Source organism: Perca fluviatilis, chromosome 3, assembly GCF_010015445.1.
Source record: "Perca fluviatilis chromosome 3, GENO_Pfluv_1.0, whole genome shotgun sequence".
NCBI classification, from domain to species: Eukaryota; Metazoa; Chordata; class Actinopteri; order Perciformes; family Percidae; genus Perca; species Perca fluviatilis.
Genome location: NC_053114.1, coordinates 5,293,389 through 5,312,140, shown reverse-complemented (window position 1 = coordinate 5,312,140; position 18,752 = coordinate 5,293,389). Strand labels below are relative to the sequence as shown.

At 41.8% G+C, this 18,752-nt stretch overlaps 1 protein-coding gene across 2 annotated transcripts in view; it reads left to right on the top strand.

Moving 5' to 3' along the window:
• znf536 (zinc finger protein 536) overlaps positions 1-18,752 on the top strand; it is a 285,675-nt gene that overhangs the window by 32,068 nt on the left and 234,855 nt on the right. The window contains exon 2 of one of the 2 annotated variants that reach the window (XM_039794577.1): positions 43-124. The exons of the other annotated variant lie outside the window; for it this stretch is intronic. The gene's annotated coding sequence lies outside the window, so the exon portion shown is untranslated. The remainder of the gene's footprint in view (positions 1-42; positions 125-18,752) is intronic. 2 annotated transcript variants of the gene reach the window in all.

The following is an 18,752-nucleotide window of genomic DNA, read 5'->3' as shown; positions in this document are numbered from 1 at the left end:
GGGTTGACTGTGAATTTCCTGGTGTGTGTGCTTTGTTTACAGGCTCTTGTCGTCCCACCTTCTGTGGAGCTGTCGGCGCTCTTCCTGACATCCGGCGTTCGTTGGAGCGGCGGCAGTCGCACAGGTACGATCCCACCGATTTGATCACGGGGAAAGGGGAGGATATTAAAAAGCTGCCTGTCACAGTTACACGCCCCCGCGCGTGCATCTTTTGTTTTCATTTAAATCTTTGTTTTATCCCGGGGAAAGTCAATTGAGCGTGCAGTTTGTTTAAGCGGCGCCGTGATTCTCAGTCACACTGGCGAGACATCGGTGCCTGTGAGCTGCTCCGTCCCGCGGGTCAGTGGCTCGCTCCGGAGTACATCAAAGTTATGGAAGAGAACTTCTTATTCCTCACCTCCAGTTTTCTGGCCAGACAGATAAAAAACGAATGGGCAACCTTCTCAGCAACAAAGCCATTAGGCTTTTATCACACGGTGCATGGATTATGGTCATGTGTAGGGCTGGGTATCGCTTAAAATGTTTCTATAGCTTACCGATGCAGTGACTTGGAAAAACCGGTTCCTGAACGATGCTTTTTTCGATAGCAATTTTATAAAATCCGTTCTAACAAAAAGAAACTGCAACATTACACATTAGGGCACACATCTTTTTAGTTATTTTTTAGCTCCTACTACGTCAGCACCGTCTCTATGCCTAATGTCGAGTTTTAACTCTCTGACCCTGAGCCCGAGCAAAAAACGGTATCTTAGATCCATGGCTTAATCATTTTATAACCATAGAAACATACCGTTTTGTGCAGGTGAAAGCTAATACTCGCGCTGCTCTGCTAATGTCTTTGGGGTCTTCATAGCCATAGAGATTTTTTTTTTATCCAGCCTGGAAATCCAGAGCTTTTGTGCAATAAATCCAAACTGTTTCATCCAAGATTGATACACTTTATGTCCAGAATTAATTAATTTTCAGTGGTTTATCGCCGCTAGCTTTGACGCTAACCGACATTTTGCTTTTTCCATGATATTCTGGGAGACCATTCTGACCAATCAAGGGCTTGTTTACGTCTTGTCAACCAGGCTGGTCCGTCAATGCGGATGAAACATAGATCATATATAGTGAAGAGGAATTACCCAAGGGAACAATAGTTAGACATGACCATATGTTGTCAAAAATACCTTAGGGATCAGAGGGTTTAAACCTGTGTGTCTGTACGACGTGTAACGTTAGACAGCCAATCAGAAGCGTTATTAGATCTTGGTAGAAGCATGCTGCATGCCTATTGGCTCACTGACGCTGACAAGATTTGCTCCTTATGTATTGAAAGTGGGTATTGAATGACGAGGCATTTTTCGATACTTGATACTAGGCAATTCGGTCGGTGCTTAACAAGTGTCGGATTCGGTACCCAGCCCTACTCATGTGCATGCACACTACATTGAAATATGGCTATATTGGTCGTATGGGTGGTGAATGAGCGTCACCACGTTGACCAACCTTGTAGCCGACTTTGTATGAGCCTCCTTGAACCTCAGTTTTGTCATGCAACATTTGCAGAATTGCACAAATCATTTGGCATTTTTTTGCCTGTTTTGTCAAGTAGTTAGTTTGTGTGGCACACAATGCTACAACATAACGCACAAGGCTTTCCTCCCCCCGATAAAGGCCCACATAGTTTGTTCAAACAGCAATTACGACTCATATTTACGTTCATAGTGTTTTATGTTTTTATGTTTTATGTATGAAGGCAGGTTGGGGTGGTGGATTGGTGAACCAACAACAGGACTTTCACCCAGGAGACCGGGGTCTGTGTTAACCTGGTCCTACCAGTCTCTGGTCCATTTCATTTGTACAGAGGGTCTGGCCACTCTCCATTGACAAGTGTTAACTTCCTTGAAGGCGGGTACTCTTTTGAAGTTTAAAACTATTGGATCTGCCCAGAGCCACTCTGGATCTGCCACAACCAATCGCTAACGTTTGGTCGTGACGTCGGCTTAGCTGTTCGCTGATTGGACCGGTAAAGATTGGCCGGAGAAAACCCGCGAATGTACCGCAAACCCAGAAGGTGTACTGAAGGAAAATGAAAATTGAGCGGAAGTACGTAGGAGGGCGGAGCCAGGCTAGGTTTGTGTTCCATTTGAAAATGAAAGTAAACGGTGAGTTTTTTTACTTCACGGAACAAACAGAACTAAGTAGTCTTTGTGCCTAAACCTAACCAAACTGCGACTTTTTTTTACATTAACGACGTGTTACCTCCCCTGGTTTAAATATGATGACGGAAAACACTTCTGTGGGTCGTATTTCCTGCCACCGCTATGGACGTTAATTCATAAAAATGGTATCGTATTAGAGGGTAAGGAACAAACAACCTATATCGTCGTGGTTTGGAGGACTTGTTGTACCGTGCTGTGTGTTAAAGATCCCAACGCATTGCTTCATAATTCATCCCTTTCCACATTGAACATCATGTCGGGCCAGGAATGGGATTGGACAGGTGACCGACTGCAAAATGAACACTCATGCTAGCAGTTGAGGATGTTTTTATCTTGGGTGTCGGAGGGACATATGTTTGCACTTCTGGTATCAGAAAGACCTGCAGGATATGTTGGTGGTGTCACAAACTGACACCAACATAGACACCTCTGAATCATGTCACTGCTGCTCTTTTTTGTCGGATTCCAACCCAGTGTCCAATCCCCTTTTTGTATCCAAATTGGTTTGAGACCCCTATTGAATCTGATTAGGTTCAGCTTTGAAGCATCTACATACACAAAAAACTAGAAACGCAATATACAAAATTGAATTGATCATCTTTTGTCAGGTGCAAAGGTAACACTACAGTTTTTAGTGGCTGCCTAATTAATGTTCACAACCTGCTACCACCTGACAATGAGCAGCGGAAGATATGAAATGTTGATTAAATGTATCTGACACATTGAAATAACAGCTGTGGCCTACTTACTTTTACAACCTTATTTTCACGAGCTACATCCTCCAAATACTGGATGTCCAGATGCAGAACCATTGAGATGATTATCTTAAAATATTAATTTGCCATTCATTAAAGATTAACTGGGAAATTCTCCTGAAATTGACATTATTATGTTTTTTTTTAAATTTGTCATTTTTATCCCCCAAAGGCGTTGATCAGCGCTGGCTTAGCAGATGCGGGTATTATGCCAAAGGAAAAACTGGACTTATAGAAATACTTACAGAATATATTGGAAATGCACTTTGTTTGTTTTCTTGTCAGGAGTTCAAATATAAAGACAGATATCAATTTTGTCCTGCGTCCAGGGTGGTCTAGAATATGTATTGCCTAGCGTTATTAGCACAAAGAATTGAATAAGGAGAAAAAACAGCTAGAAGAATATGCCTTCCATCAGGACGTTGCCATTGCAAAGAACAGAGACCGTTGTAGTGTGCTAACTCATTCTGTTTCTATAATCCATGCACGGTGCTGAGATCTATTTTCTTTTGAACTAGTCAAATGTTGTCTATATCCACGATGTTCGCAGGATTTTCCGCGGTCACCCGGCGATAGTATTAAAGCAGCTCTAAGTAAAATAAGTTTGGTGCAAGTCTTTTTCATCACATATTGACCCCCCCCCCACAGCCCACCTGTCAGAAAGCCACAACGCTGTCACCTCCTCTCCATGTAGCTCAAGGAGACAATTAGCAAACAGAGGTGACATGGTTAACAGGTGCAAGCCATTATTCCTGGAGCTGGAGGAGCGTGGCCAGCCCATCTCTCATGGTGATGGGCCGTAAGAGTGTGTTTACTGTACGTGTGTGTGTGTGTGTGTGTCAGTGAGTGATGGGAGATCACATGACAGGTACAAGTGAGGGATATGTCTGCTTTCTGGGGTTAGGATGCTTTATCTTGCCCGGTTGTTTGTAATCAGTGTGTCATCGCCGTTCGCCATTGTTGTTGTCAGCGGTGGAGGAAGTATTCAGATCCTTTACTTGAGTAAAAGTACTGATACCACACTGTGAAAATACTCTGTTACAAGTAAAAGTCCTGCATTGTACATGCGATGCAGAAACATCCTCCCATTTTAGAAAGTGGAAAGGATCCAAACAGTTGTGTGTTTAATGGTCTAATCATCTCAGCTGGACTTGTAGGCCGTTATATTTGTCGGCTAGTTTCATTTATAATAAAACATCAGATTTTTTAAACTGCATGTGTTTTGTGTGCAAAATCTTGTTTGTAAATTTGTAAAGTAACTGCTAACAACAGTTGTCAGATGAATGTAGTGGAGTAAAAAGAACAATATTTCTCTCTGAAATGTAGCGGAGTAGAAGTAGAAAGTGGCGCGAAAAGAAAAAGACTCAAGTAAAGTACAAGTATCCTAAAATGTGTACTTAAGTACAGTACCGGAGTAAATGTACTCAGTTACATTCCACCACTGGTTGTCGTCGCGCTCATACCCTTATTAGACTCTCGCTCTAAGGTACTGTAGCTCCCATTCGTCTTCACTCCCCCTTTGAATCTATACACGTCTCCCATACATCACCCCTCTTCGTCCTCTTCCTCTTTCCAATAATTACTCACCCCATCCCACTTCTCTGTATTCTTTTTAATTTCGTGATATAGACCATCATCCCTTCCTGAGAAACAGAGAAAGAGAAGAGAGGGGGCCATCAGGCGTTTGTAAAAATTGATTGCTTGTAAAGTGCTAATCAATGGAAACCTTTTCTCTTGAAGCTGGGAAATTCATGTTATAACATTTATTATAAGATTCAGAGCAGTGGGGATTACATATATGCGCGTTCTTCATTGGCATATGTCCTCTTTATGTGTATAGTAGAGAATCATTCCTTTTTACTTATAGCTTAAAGTGTTGATACAAATGTATTTAATTTTTTATATATAATATTTGGGATTGTATCAGATGCTCCACACACACACACATATATTTTGTCTTCGTCCCTTAATAATAATAATAATAATGATAGGATGATACATTTCTCAAGTCAAACCACGCCTCGGTAATGATCTGCTGTTTTTGAAACACATTTTGCCGGCTGTAGTTTTATTAATCAAATATAGCATGGGTGAGTCATGTCGTTTTGGCTTGTGTCATATCGGAGGTATGTGGCACAGATTTCCCTCATATTGGAAGCAGAGCTAACACATGCTCCCCTTGACGTGTTCTCACACCATTTCTCACACAGAGCACGCACGCACACACACACCCACACACGCACACATTTGCAGATGCATACACACACAGATGACGTATATGAAAAGAGATCCATAAACAGACCCCTGCACACACACACACACACCCACACACACACACACACACGGATGAGCATTTACTCACATAAATCCCTGACATACCAAACTAAGTGTGCTTCTTTAGCAGTGGTGTCAAGTAACTGCGTTCATCTACTGCAGTAACGTGATACTAAGTAATTTGATACTTAACGAACTTGAGTACTTCCATTTTGTGCCACGTTATGCTTCTATTCCACTGCATTCATTTGACAGCCACAGTTGGTAGTTACTTTGCGTAACGCAATTTAACATAAAACATATGGTGAGCTTCTATGATGCATTTTTACAGAAAGGTTCCATTAGGGAAGATAGAATCCCCCCCACATTGACAGACTATAATATTTAGATGTTGCTTACACTGTAATCCATCAGCAACATATCTAAATCAGTTAATATAATACAAAGTAACACTGACGGGTCATTCTGCTGCCTAATATTTACATATCTTAAGTAGATTTTTATTTAAATATCTTTGACATAGTGTAAGTTCAATTCTGAATGCAGGACTTTTACTTTTCATAGCCTTTTTTATGTTATATATAGGCTTATAAATTATTATCACTTTTACTAAAATAAGCCTCTACCACCTATGACCTATAGATCAAAACACATTTTTAATCTTTGAACTTTGATTTGCATTTTTAGCATTTGGAAACCATATCCTTAAGAAAAGATGTTTGGACACTATTGACACAATTTTATTGCCAGATACTATCAAATAATGATGTTTTTGTGTATTCCAGGAATGATTGAGTGTAATTTACTTTTTCGGTTAACCCGCGTAGCCTCAGCTTGGCGCTGTCCCCGGAGTAAGGGTGTGAACTTTTTGCTTCTTGCATTTCCTACAGCTATGCAGTATATGAGTATAGGAAGCCAGCTAACCTGTGAACATTGACTTTTACTCAACACACATTCTTTTCATCCGGCTGCAATGCATTTTGGACTACTGAGGCTACTGGCAGTGGAGAAACAGGTGTCACAATTTCTTCCTACATTATTGTTAAAATGTGAAGCAAACTGGGGTCTAGACAGATGCTTTTTTGGGGGTTTCAGGCTACATTTACACCAAAAGCGAACTCCGTGCACACAAGTGATTTTAGCTTCAGTAGAACAACTAATCAGCGTTCAAACTAACACGCATATCTCATCAACATTCTCGTATCCTGGCCATGCGCGTTTTTTCATTTTCCAATCAGGCGGCGAAACATTGGCGTCAGTGTCGGTGTTGCCAAAGGTCTCCGTTTGCGGCCGTTGAGACTGCAACACAACCCTGCAGATTCCAACCCAAAACGGGGTCAGAAGTGTTTTCAAGTCTCCTGGTGTAGGGGCTCTGAAACGCCAGAGCAGTGTGAATGCGAGGTGTAAACTTGGCAAAAGACATTCGTTTTAAAACCAAAACGTAGCAATGTAAATGTAGCCTCATTCTGAGACACCGACTACGTTTACGCATGCACATTTTTACCCTGAAAAAGACGATATTCCGACTAAGCCGTTGATATGGCTAGTGAAAGTGAATATTCCAAAAATCTGTTGATATCCAAGTCTTTGATAATGTTTAAAAGTAGCTGTGTTTCTCCTTCTTTTAGGGTCGGCAGCCCTGCAAACTGTTGGCTGGTTGGTTTGTTTACAGCAACCATAGCAACGCACAGAGCTGACCGTAAACCGTAAACAGGCAAGAGGCCGTAAACTGGGATAAAAACCCAGATTGAGCCGCATATTCGGAACACGCTGTATACATGTCCAAAGAATGCCTTTAAAACCTGAATAATACCGGAATATCCCACTTGGCTTAATCGGAAAATGCTAAATTTGGAAAAGGCCTTATACAGAATATCCAACCGGAGCATGCTGTTTACATGACGTGTATCAAATTCGGAATATTGTCATATTGGGAATAATAGTGGAATATACTGTAGGTGTGCATGTAAACTTACTCATTGATTCCGCTGCAGGAATTATCAATGGCTACATTCAGACTAGCAGGCAAAAGTGGCCCAAATCTGTGTGAACACTCAAATCTTGGCCGGATCAGATTTTTTTTCAAATCTGATTCAGACCACTTCCATATGTGGTCCCGAATCAGACCCAGGTCAGATTTTTTTTTTTTCAACCAAGGCGGATTTGATGCGACTTTTACCTCAATCTACATCGACATTTGTCACAATTAATACGCCGGAAGGAGTTAGCCCTAGACACAGACAGTAACATTAAAAACTTGAGTAGGCCTACAAAATGGAGAACAGTGATGGAGTAAGTCAATGGAGGGAGAGTGAGGTCTTAGACCTAATTGGTGTATGGGGAGATACTGTACTTCAATCAAAACTAGAAGGATCATACCGTAACCGCTCCGTTTTTGAAAAAATGGACACACAGACTCCTGTAGTGAATTTGCAGCCATAACCCCGTAAAAAAGGCCGAAATAGCCAATGTGGCAATCTTTCTCTTCATTCTTCTCCTCCTCAGCACGTGCTCATTAATGTTACAGCTGCCATTACACAAACATTTTGAAATAAAATCCAAAGTGCTTCCTTCCTCCATAACCTCCCTAACTTTAGTGCAACAGCGTGCTGCGTCTGATGTCATCGTTATTGTTCTTTTGCTCATGTGGGTCACTTCGAAACCACAAACAGTTCACACTGGAATCTGACATAGGCCACATTTTAAAAAGGTAATGTGAACAGCCAAACCAAAAAAAAATCCGAATTAAGCATTAAGACTTGGCTGTGTGAACGTAGCCAATGTGATGTCAGACAAACTGCAGAATGTAACCTGCCCTCTTCAGTTGGATTTTTCCTCCGGAAGATAGAAGAAAAAAAAACAAAAAAAAAAAAACATAAGTTGCAGGGGTGGTGGGTGGAGAGGGGTCAATTTTCCCACAGTTTCCTCTTCAACGTTGTTGGGTTAAGATTGTCACCGCTGTGTGGTACTCTACCCCGCGGGTATAAATAAGACATGATTGGCATCACAGCAAAAGAACAACTCTCTCTCTCTCTTTCTTTCTCTCTCTCTCTCTCTCTCTCTGACAGCCTTCATTTGCGGGAGGAGTGGCAGACTTGGTGGGAGTTAATGATTATAATTATTTTTCTTTTTTTTCCTCTCTTTTTTTTTTTTACATTGTGGGATAATTATTTAAGAGGTTCGTGTAGTCATTGTTGTAATCAGTAAAGAGAGATTACAGAAAATCTGCATGCCAACAGATGGCACTTGGCTGTTGTTGTTGCTTCGTATTAAACCCAGCGCGGCACACGCAGTGGCAGGCAGGCTGGAGTGAGGGGACAATCAGGAAGGGGCTAAAATTATATTATATTATACAATTTGTCCTTCATCGCAAATCAATTTATCGCATCACTCCGCCCCGGAGAAGAAAGGGAATCAATAGGAGTTGGAATTGGGCCTGCAACGATGATGAGGAAAATACGCGACACGCGATAACGTTGTTGAATATCGCGATGTTAGCGATATTACCTGCGATAAATAAACAGATATTGGAAGTGCTCTCAGCTCTGCTGCTTTCAGTATTCTGCTAAAATACAACAAGTCGCTTGTTGAATTTAAAACAAGTGAAAGGAAATCTTTTCCAACATTGTTGCACTGAACAAATTGAACATTGAATTGAATATAAAAGAATATTTTCTGTCAACTAACAAGAATAAATCTCTGAGTGGCTATTGCAATATGTTGCAACCTTTCGTAATGTCTTCATTGCGCCAGTTGGTATCGCGATGACGATAAAAAAAACAGTACATAGCAGCCCTGTGTGTGTGTGTGTGTGTGTGTGCGTGCGTTCAATCCTGAACCAGCTACCCTCTTTTTGGGGTTTTGGGGGCATGGTGGGAGCTGGTGGTGGGTTTACAAAAAAGCCATTCAACGAAACAAACCGTATTGGATCAGAGAAGGCCCGACCCCATGACTTTATCTATTAACACCACAGCGCGCTGCCATGGTCGTTCACACGCAACCCAGTTCACAAAGAAGGTCAGCGTCTGTCAGCTCTGCTCCTCTGGGACGCCTCCCGGACTCCGAGCCGACGCCACTTTCACTTTATATATCCACGGTTACATATTCGTGTTAATGTAAATGTCCGTTTTTACATCTATTTCTAGTTAATGTATTTCTTGACTAATGTGAAAGAAACGGATAAACACAAAGCGAGGCGAAGGCACTTGCCATCCAGGGTCGGGGAGCACGAGGAGCACCGAGGCCGCTGGCCTACATTCCTCACTAATTGTGTAATTGGAAAAGCTCTCCAAATGAGCAAGCAAGCAAGCACCCCCAACCCCTTTCACCAACACCCCCCATGCCCCCTACTCACTTAACACCCCCTACCCACACGCACATGCACACCCTTCAAAGCAAATCAAAAAAGAGCATTTTGGGAATAATAATAATTTCAAAAAGAGTCAATTATTAATCCCACACACTAGCATCCCTGGCAGCAGCAGCTAGGCTGGTTAGCACAGAGCAACCCCCCCCCTCCCCCTTACACACACACACACACTCATCATGACATACAGTAGTTAGCTATCTGGTGTTGTATTAGTGTTAAATAGAGGGAGAAAGGTGGATGTCCAGGGGGAAAAAATCATTAATTCACACTGTATTTCTTAAAATACTCCCAATGACAGGGTAAAAAAAAAAGTGGAACTCTCTTAAAGGGCCACTCCGGTGATTTAGTGTTGCACTGCCATAAAGTTGGGGCTATGTGAGAAACAGATTAAAATGAGAATGGTGAAAAATGAAAGCAGCACAGGCTGAGATATAATGACTTGGCATAATGTTCCTTGCATGGGTCAAACTCCAAAAGACCCCGGATCCTATCAATCCGTCTTCTATCAAGTTCTCACATCTTTCAAATTCCTCACCCCCAGTTTGTAACACAGGCTTTCTGTTATGAATTTGGAATCTCACATCCCAGTCCGAGATAACTCTGATGGTATCATCATCATCATCATCATCATCATCATCATCATCATCATCATCATCATCAGGGTTATTTTGTTCTTCAGAAAGCTCCTCCAGAGCCACACATGACATATAACAACAGTTTCCACAGGCTGTATAGACCTTCTCATAGCGAGTAAACCTAAATCTCACATGTAAGATCAGAGTCTCTTTAACTCTCTTTAACTCTCATGTTGTTTGTTGCTGTTTTTCAAAGTTTTTTTTCAGAAGTATGGAATCTGAAATATGGGACGTTGTAATAAGTGCCAAAAATAACCATAAAAACTTAAAACACCAGAAGAAAATGTCAAAAAAAAGTTTGAGGAAGCGCCAAGAACTTCGAAATAGTGACAAAAACGTTGGAAAATAAGCGACAAATCGTCAGACAAATCAACAAAAACAACAGAAAAAGTGATTTTCATAGTCGAGGGGGATGACAACACAAGGGTTAAAAAACACTTCCACCCATTTTGTTGAAGAAGTTGAAAGAGCACTCATGTAAACATTCTTTTATTTTTATTTTTCGTTTGTCATAAATAAATAATATCCTTCCCGATATGAGATGATCTACCTGTGTGCTGTGTTAGCGCTCATATTTTACTGTTAGCACTGCAAGCTCATGGTCAAATTGGATTTCCTGATTTATGTCCCCTGCCACGCGCCGTTCATTTCCATGGCTACTGAGGGGACGGGAGGTGGGTGGGGGTGGGGGGGCGGGGGTGGGGTAGGATTTCTGAGGTCGACAGCGGTGTCTAACGGGATTGCGGGGTGCCGTTAAAACGAAGCCGTTAATTAATGCTATTGATCAGCAAAAAAATAAATAAATACAGGCAAAATGTGATTTGCATACAGCTTGAGTGATCAATGCATTAACCGATTTTTTTTCTTCTTCTTCTTCTCCCCCCTCTCTCTGAAATCTGATTTCCCGAGTTTTCAAAGTGGAAGAGAGAGAGAGAGAGAGAGAGTTCAGACTAATGTGGATCGATCGGGTCTTTCTCTCAGACAAGAATACAAAGCATTTTATTAGCCGGTTGAAGGGTGAAACATACCGGGAACGAAGGATGCAGTTTTCACCTTTGATTTTGTATTTATGTCTCACTTCAAAACAAGGAGACAGAGAATCCTTCGCCTTTACACATTCGGAATCGTCAGACTCACCCCTACCCCAACCCCCACCAACAACACACACACTTCACACAGTCTACAGAACACGTGGTAATAAGGTGATATTTCTGTAGGGCCTGTTTTCTGAAAGGCAACAATATATAAAACCCAAGAAAATAAATGACAACGACAGGTCCATGAAGAAGAAAAACAAAACAAAAAGAGGTGTTAAAAAAGCAATATGTTATTTATTTATTTATTTATTTATTTTTCTTCCTTCGCTCTCCTTTCTCTCCCTCTCTGTCAAGAGCAGCTTATTATAGCCTATTGATTTATAAAGCTTTAAATGTGATCCTCCATGTCCAAGTCAAGGGCAGGGAGTGAAAGAGAGAGAGAAAGAAGAAGAAGAGAGAGGGGAGGGAGGGAGAGGAAAAGAAAGGGAGTGCACGGGAGAAAGACGGAGAGAAGGACCAAGGCAAAGGGAAAAAAGGGCGTCTGGAGACGGATAGAGATAGAAAGAGAGCGTCCACGACAGGGGGGGGGGGAGTGACAGCGAGGCATTTTCAGAGCCGCTCTGGAACACAAAAGGGTAATTGTTTTAGCCCAGATGTTGCTTTCGCACAACAAGCAGGATACAATGTTCCTACTGAGCTGATGAGCCCAATCAGTGAAATGATTAAAAATTGATTTTGTCCCTGTAATTACAGTATGTAAACTACTTAGCCGGGATTGCAAAGGAAGTGATTTTCTAATTACGTATATACTCTGGTGTCTAATGATTGGTTTTTTGAAGTAATGAAGAGAGGGTCCTAACGACTCCACTGTGTTCTGTTGTTGAAGGGAGAAGAAGAAGAAGGCAGGAGAAGGGGAAGCGTATGTGGGGGCGAGAATGAGAGAGCATCGTTAGGGCAAGACAGCAGGCTCGGATACAAAAGGGGGATGAAAATTGAATTTTTGCCAGCCAGTGCTAGCACGCTAACACGGGGGGCCCCTGTGTTCGCTTTTTTGCATGGGATCTGGAAAAATTAAATGGAGGCTGTGACTTGTCACGGGGGTCGCCAGGCCCTATACAACCAGCCCTGGCAATCTGGACCCTGCAATTAAAACCTCTCAGGGAGGGGGGTTGGGTTAGGGATTCAGCCCATCACACATACATTGGAGAATTAACACTCGCGGAGGCCACAAGAACACAAGAGCACAGGAATAAGCGTATAGCTCGGCCCTTCTGCTATATATATTTCACCGAGCTTCATTCAAACAATGTCACTTTTGATCAGAGCCCCACAACTGAAACATACTCGGACCGATGCATATTTGGATGTGTGTGGCTGCCCTCTAAGAAATAAATGCGTAAAATAAGAGAAAAGGTTCTGGCAGCTCCATGACCTGTCCCGTAATTAAAAACAGACATTTTGTGTGTAGCTACAGTAAAAATAAAGAACATTTTGTGTAAAATTCTTTCATACCAAGCTGCTCAGTTAGTAAACTTCTGAAATTAAATCTGTTCTTTAATTATAGAAACTTTTATTTAATGCCTTTGACGCTTTTTTTTTTTACACTTTTGACCCTGTGATTCTTTTTTTCTACACCTTTAAACACTTTTTTTTTGGCAATTTTGTCTCTCGCTTATCCGATTAGTCATTTACGGTAATGGCGCCGTGAGTACTTTTTAGTAGTAGTTGTCGGGGCACAGATAAAGGTCCCATAATGCAATCGGAAAGGTAGATAAAGAGAAAAACGACTTGTGAATCCCATTCTATGGACAATGTCTGTTAAAATATACAGTCGCACAACTGTTAATACACAGATGTTTCTTAGAGTGGGTGTCCTTTAATGGCGAAATCCGGCGCAAAATGAACCTAGGGGTTAATAACACGAACGCCGTGCAACCAGTAACATAGCTCAAGCACGGCGTTCGGCGTTCGACTGGTCGTGACTGGTTTCCCAAGATGGCGCCCGCCTGTATACGCGAACGGTACTGTCTTCTGTCTTATCTTTTAAATAAACTGTCTGTACACTTACAAAGTTCTCAATGCTTGGGTTTCCATGTAGGGACCCTCATTATGCTACCGTGGAAGTGTGGTGCTATTTTGAGCCTTGTTAGTGGTGTAGAAATAGCGATTTCTTTTTACTTTACCGGTGCCCCGACGACTAGCGCTACAAGCTAATTAGCGGTTTGCGCTAAAACTGGTCACATTCAATTAGCATGAAAACATATCCCAGAGAACGGTTGACTCGGTTCCCATGTTATTAACCCCTAGGTTCATTTTGCGCCGGATTTCTCCTTTAATTGAAACATACACAGTAACGGGCTTGCTTGAATATATTGTGATTTACATGGCTGACGTTAAGCAAAAGACTACACACAACTACTGCCATACTTAAAAGCAAAACTGTGTAACTTTTGAAAGAGGAACACATTTTCCCTCTTACATATGAAAAGGTTGAGTCCTGAAGGAATAGTTTGATATTTTTGGGAAATGCCCCTCACTTGCTTTCAGAATCAGAATATAGGAGGGACTAGCTTCTGCTTTCATTCTTCATGCTTAGCTTAAGCTAACCATCTAGCCGCTCCAGCGTTATAGTTGTTTATGCAACAGTTATTTTCTATGTGTATTTGTTTTTCAGTTTTTATCGGTCATGTCTTCATGTTTAACCCTTGTGTTGTCCTCCCATGTCAAAATTAACACATTTTTTAAACACGTTCTTGCAGCATCTTTCAACGTTTTCTGCGCTTTCTTCCCCCACTATCACCAGTATACACTTACCCCAACTTGTTACCACTATTTTTAAACTCATTTTTGGATTTTATAGTCAATAAACCTCATGTATCCTTTACGGAATTTGTATCTAATTTTAGAGTAAAAAAAATGCAAAAAGTAGACATTATTATAATTGATAGTTAAGATCAGGATGGATATGGATAATCACAGACTGTCAAAAATTTATTAAAACACCCAAAAGTCAAGGATAGTATTGAACTGATCCTTACTTTTACTTGGGAAGAGCGTTTCATGGAACCATTTGTGTTACTTTTGGGCAATTTGGTTGAAAGAAACCCAAATTTCTGATGTAGAAACTTTGAAAACGGGTCAAGTTTGATCCGAGGACAACAGGAGGGTTCATTGTTTAAAATGTGTTTATGTATGTACCTTTCACCAAGGCAAATTCCACATTCGTGTACTCATTGTGGCAATGCAACCTGTTTTTCTGTTTCTGATTCTGATATTCAGCGTACAGACATAAGAGTGGTGTTGTCTAATCTTGCCAAAAGACTTGCCAACAAAGCGAATTTCCCAAAATGTTGAACTATTCCCATGTGTACTAAATTGAAGCCGTGCCCGTATCACTACACTCAGCAACAGCCGTGCGTGGTCTCGTATGACCAGCAGCTGATGATGACTAATCTAATGTTATCAACACACATGTTGCTGTGTAATTGGCATTACTGAGTCTCTTCCTCTGCTGACTTGATAATCTACTTTTTTTTTTTTTTTACATAGCATTTACCATTATTTCATAATGGCCACTTGTGGCAACATTCACTATTCAACAACTTACACACTGTAGGCTCTTTCACCGAAACACATGTCAACTCAAAATGCTCAACTTAAAGGAATTCACCGACTTATTGGGACTTTAGCTCATTCCCCGTATCCCCCAGAGTTAGATAAGTCCATACATACCCTCCGAATCTCCGTACGTGTCGTAACTCTGTTTGACGCACCCACCGCTAGCCTAGCTTAGCACAGATCCTGGAGGTAACCGGCTCCAACTAGCCTACTGCTCCCAATAAGTGACAATATAACGCCAACATGTTCCTATTTACATGTTGTGATTTTTGTGTAACTCATAGTCCCGCATTGCCAGACCTTCCTCCACAGCCCTGCGGAGGAGGGTCTGGCTAATCCACACAGCATTCAGGGATAGAAGAAAAACGGTCTCTGGTTAATTGGCATTTCTTTAAACCAATCACAATTGTCTTTGTGGGGGCCGCTGAATGCTGGACGGAGCCACGGTGCTGCTGCAAAATAGCCTCGGGAAGGAACTTGTTTTGGTGGAACACGTGTACGTTCAAAAGTAGTTTTAGTCGTGCGACAGAAAACTCAGATTGGACAGATAGTCTAGCTAGCTGTCTGGATTTACCCTGCAGAGGTCTGAGGAGCAGTTAACCGTAGTCCTCATGAATCCACACATTCTTTGTATTGAATGCCAACACAAAGAAAGCGGAAGGTGACGGACATCTGGCCGAAAATTAGGGACATCCGGCGAAATTTCGACGGCACCTGAACAATCCCGGGAGTGTAACGTTGTCTATATAGACTATGTAACACTTAATCAGCAACCCAGAGAGGGTGGTTGTGGGAAAGGGGTTTCTCCGCACATCTTCCAGCAGTATGCAGCTGTATCGGGTGCTTCTTATTTCGAGGAGAGCAAATTTCCAAGGGGGGGAAAAAAGGGGGACTGGAGCAATCTGACTGATTGGCCTGCAATTGTGCAAACAGATTTTATTTGACCTTATTTGGGAAGCCATCGGGTTCAAGCCCCGACCTGACATTGATTTCTGTGTAAACCTCTTTAAGATCCCAAAGTCACTGTGACAACAGTTGGTTATTCTATAATATAAATGCATACACGACAAAACAGTGAAATTATTTGAAAAGCTAGAACTAAACTTGCCATGTCTGTGCCTCTCAGTGAATTGGGGATTCATTTCAAGAATTTGAGAACGTTTTCTAAGAGTTTTTCTACAAATGCTCTTAAATTTCTACATGCGTTTCCCAAAGCAGTAAACCAGTGCACAGGCATGCCCTAAAGTGCTTCTTAACGTCAGCTGTCCTTGGCGCTGAAGATGGTGCTGAAAACGCTATAAAGTGCATATTTAGCCGACTATAGCCATGCTATATATCACAAATGCATACATCACAAAGCGTAGGCCTTGTAAATGACACAAAAACACCTTTTATATGTCATAATGTTGTATGAAAACGCTAAAGAAATTGGTTTTGTTTTTGCTTCAGATGCGCCTCGCCTCCTCAGAGTGCGTATGAGCATTTGTACGAGTGCTTTGGGAAACATTTCTCTAGATCAAGAAGGTTCACGAGATGGATTTTACAATAATCTTAGCTTTAAGATGCTTTTGAGAAACAGCGCCCAAGACAGTGGCTGAACTCAACATTTTAAGCACAGTCACCGTTTAATGTCATTTTCAGACTGTTGCACACCACACAAAAAAAAGCAACGCTTGGTCAGGTGCCTTTGGCGGGTTGTAATTGACACACAAAGTCTCCTGTAGCGTCACTTTTTGACGCTCTGGGACGGGACCCTTGGCGTCACTATTTTGCCGCTCTCGGGACTCGCGTCTAGCCCTATTGGCGTCATATTTAGCCGCGCTTGGTCGGGACTCTTGGTGTCACGTTTTGATGCTGTGGTTCGGGACAGAGCTTTAGGAAAAGATTGTGAGTGGGGTTACAAATTGTACGTTTCAGTGACACGCGGGACAAGAACGGGACACGGGCCCCGGTCTCCTGGCTGAAAGTCCTGCGTTGTTTTATTCCCCGTCCCGACCTACCTCCCTATGCAGATTTTCAGTCGTTCTTACTTGCACACAAAGCGGGTGCTTGTTTGAATCCACTCGTTTCTACGGGAAATCCTCTCTTTCTCTCGCCGTCCTCTCTCCCCCCAGTTTCTCCCCCGTTACCCTCTCCTTTCCCGTCAACCACAACTTGACGAGCCGTCAAAGATGGAACCTTTGACCCAGGGTTGTAAATTAGAATCAACCATCAAGTCCGGTACCGAGTGTTATTGTGGCGAGGCATGGAGACAACGGCGGAGTCACTCTATCAGACAGGGAATATAGAGATAAACTTACAGGGTCGCAGAGCACATAAAGAGCACATAAATCATACAGCGCGCAGAATGAGTCACCGCCTCAACCGTGGCTGTGCTCTCCCTTCCTCTCTGCTCTTAATACATCTAACAAAGCTCACCATATTTCCTTATCCTTATCTTCTGCTCAATATTCAATATTTAATTACAACTTCATTCATTTATTTTTTTTTTTAAGATTTTTTTTCTTCTTTTCTGGAGAAATAAAAGGACGTGAGTTAAGCCTCTGATTATTGGGAGGGAAAGATCTGTGGTTTTTTAGTTTTTGGGAACATTAATAAGTGACAGAGAGCTAGATTAAGAATGCTGGGATACGGCAGAGAAAAAAAGAAAAGAAAAAAAAAAATACGACAAAGCTTTGAAATGCTGCCAGTATCACCAACTGCACTCCTCTGACACAGCTGATTGTAAGAGAAGCCGATAGCGCAGCCGGGGTAGGCCTTTAATAATTCATTTAGTTAGGCTATGATCTATCATTTTGTACCTTTTGACATGCGATATTGAAATTTAATATTGCATCAATACAAATGATGTATCGCCAGTCGTCAGGAGAAAGGATGTGGATGGCAAAAAGATCTTTGCAAATGTCTTTTCACTCCTCTCGCGCGCTCTCTTTCCTTTCCAAAGCTTCATTGTACTAGAGTAGAAAGGCATAAGAGAAACATCTGTCTTTTATCACTCCCCCTCTACCCCCCCCTTTACTCCTGGCTTTGATATGTGTGTTTAAAAAAAAGAATAAAAAAGAAAAAGACAACTTAAAACGCTCAGGGAGCAAGTCTCCTACTCAAACCAGAGTCAAGAGAGGCTTGCAAAGAGGAAAAAAAAAAGGGGGGAAATAGAAGTGAGAAGCAGAGGGAACATGACAGCAGTGGCTGAGGGAGATGTCACACGTTGTCGAGATCCTTGACATGACTCTTTAGTGCGGTGGATTCCCATAGGCGATATTCAGGCTACGATGGGAGCGTTAGGTGCTGCTGATGTGGTGTCAGTCTAGCCTGGCTCCCAGACTGCTTCATGTCTGCTCAGTGAGATAGGGATGCACCGATAGCAGCGCTGGCTGATGTCAGTCTGAAGTAGATTATACTGTACATGTCAGAGGATTTCCTCAACACTAAATGCTGCCACCAAGGGAGACAAGCCAAAAAATAATAATCCAAATTTTGATTTTCTGTATTTTCCTCATATATAGATGATGAAGAAGTTAATAGGTCCATCATTTTCCAGCGATGCCACACTAATGAAAGAAGCTAATAGCAATGTTGCTGAAGACAGGTCATCACACTGGATACAGTATTTGGTCTCGGATGCATTATTGTATTGTTTCCCGATTTTGAGAATGGTAACACACAGATAGCAAAAGCAGTCTACTTCCGATGAGCCAGACTAAACTTAGAACAACGACAAGAACTTCATTGTTAGATGAATATGATCTGTTATATTCAATATTCAATATCCAAACCTTTAAATTATTGTACCTGTGCATAGCAACTATAGTATGGTTAAGGTCTGGGAACGAAAGTGGTTATGGTAAGTTAAGTAT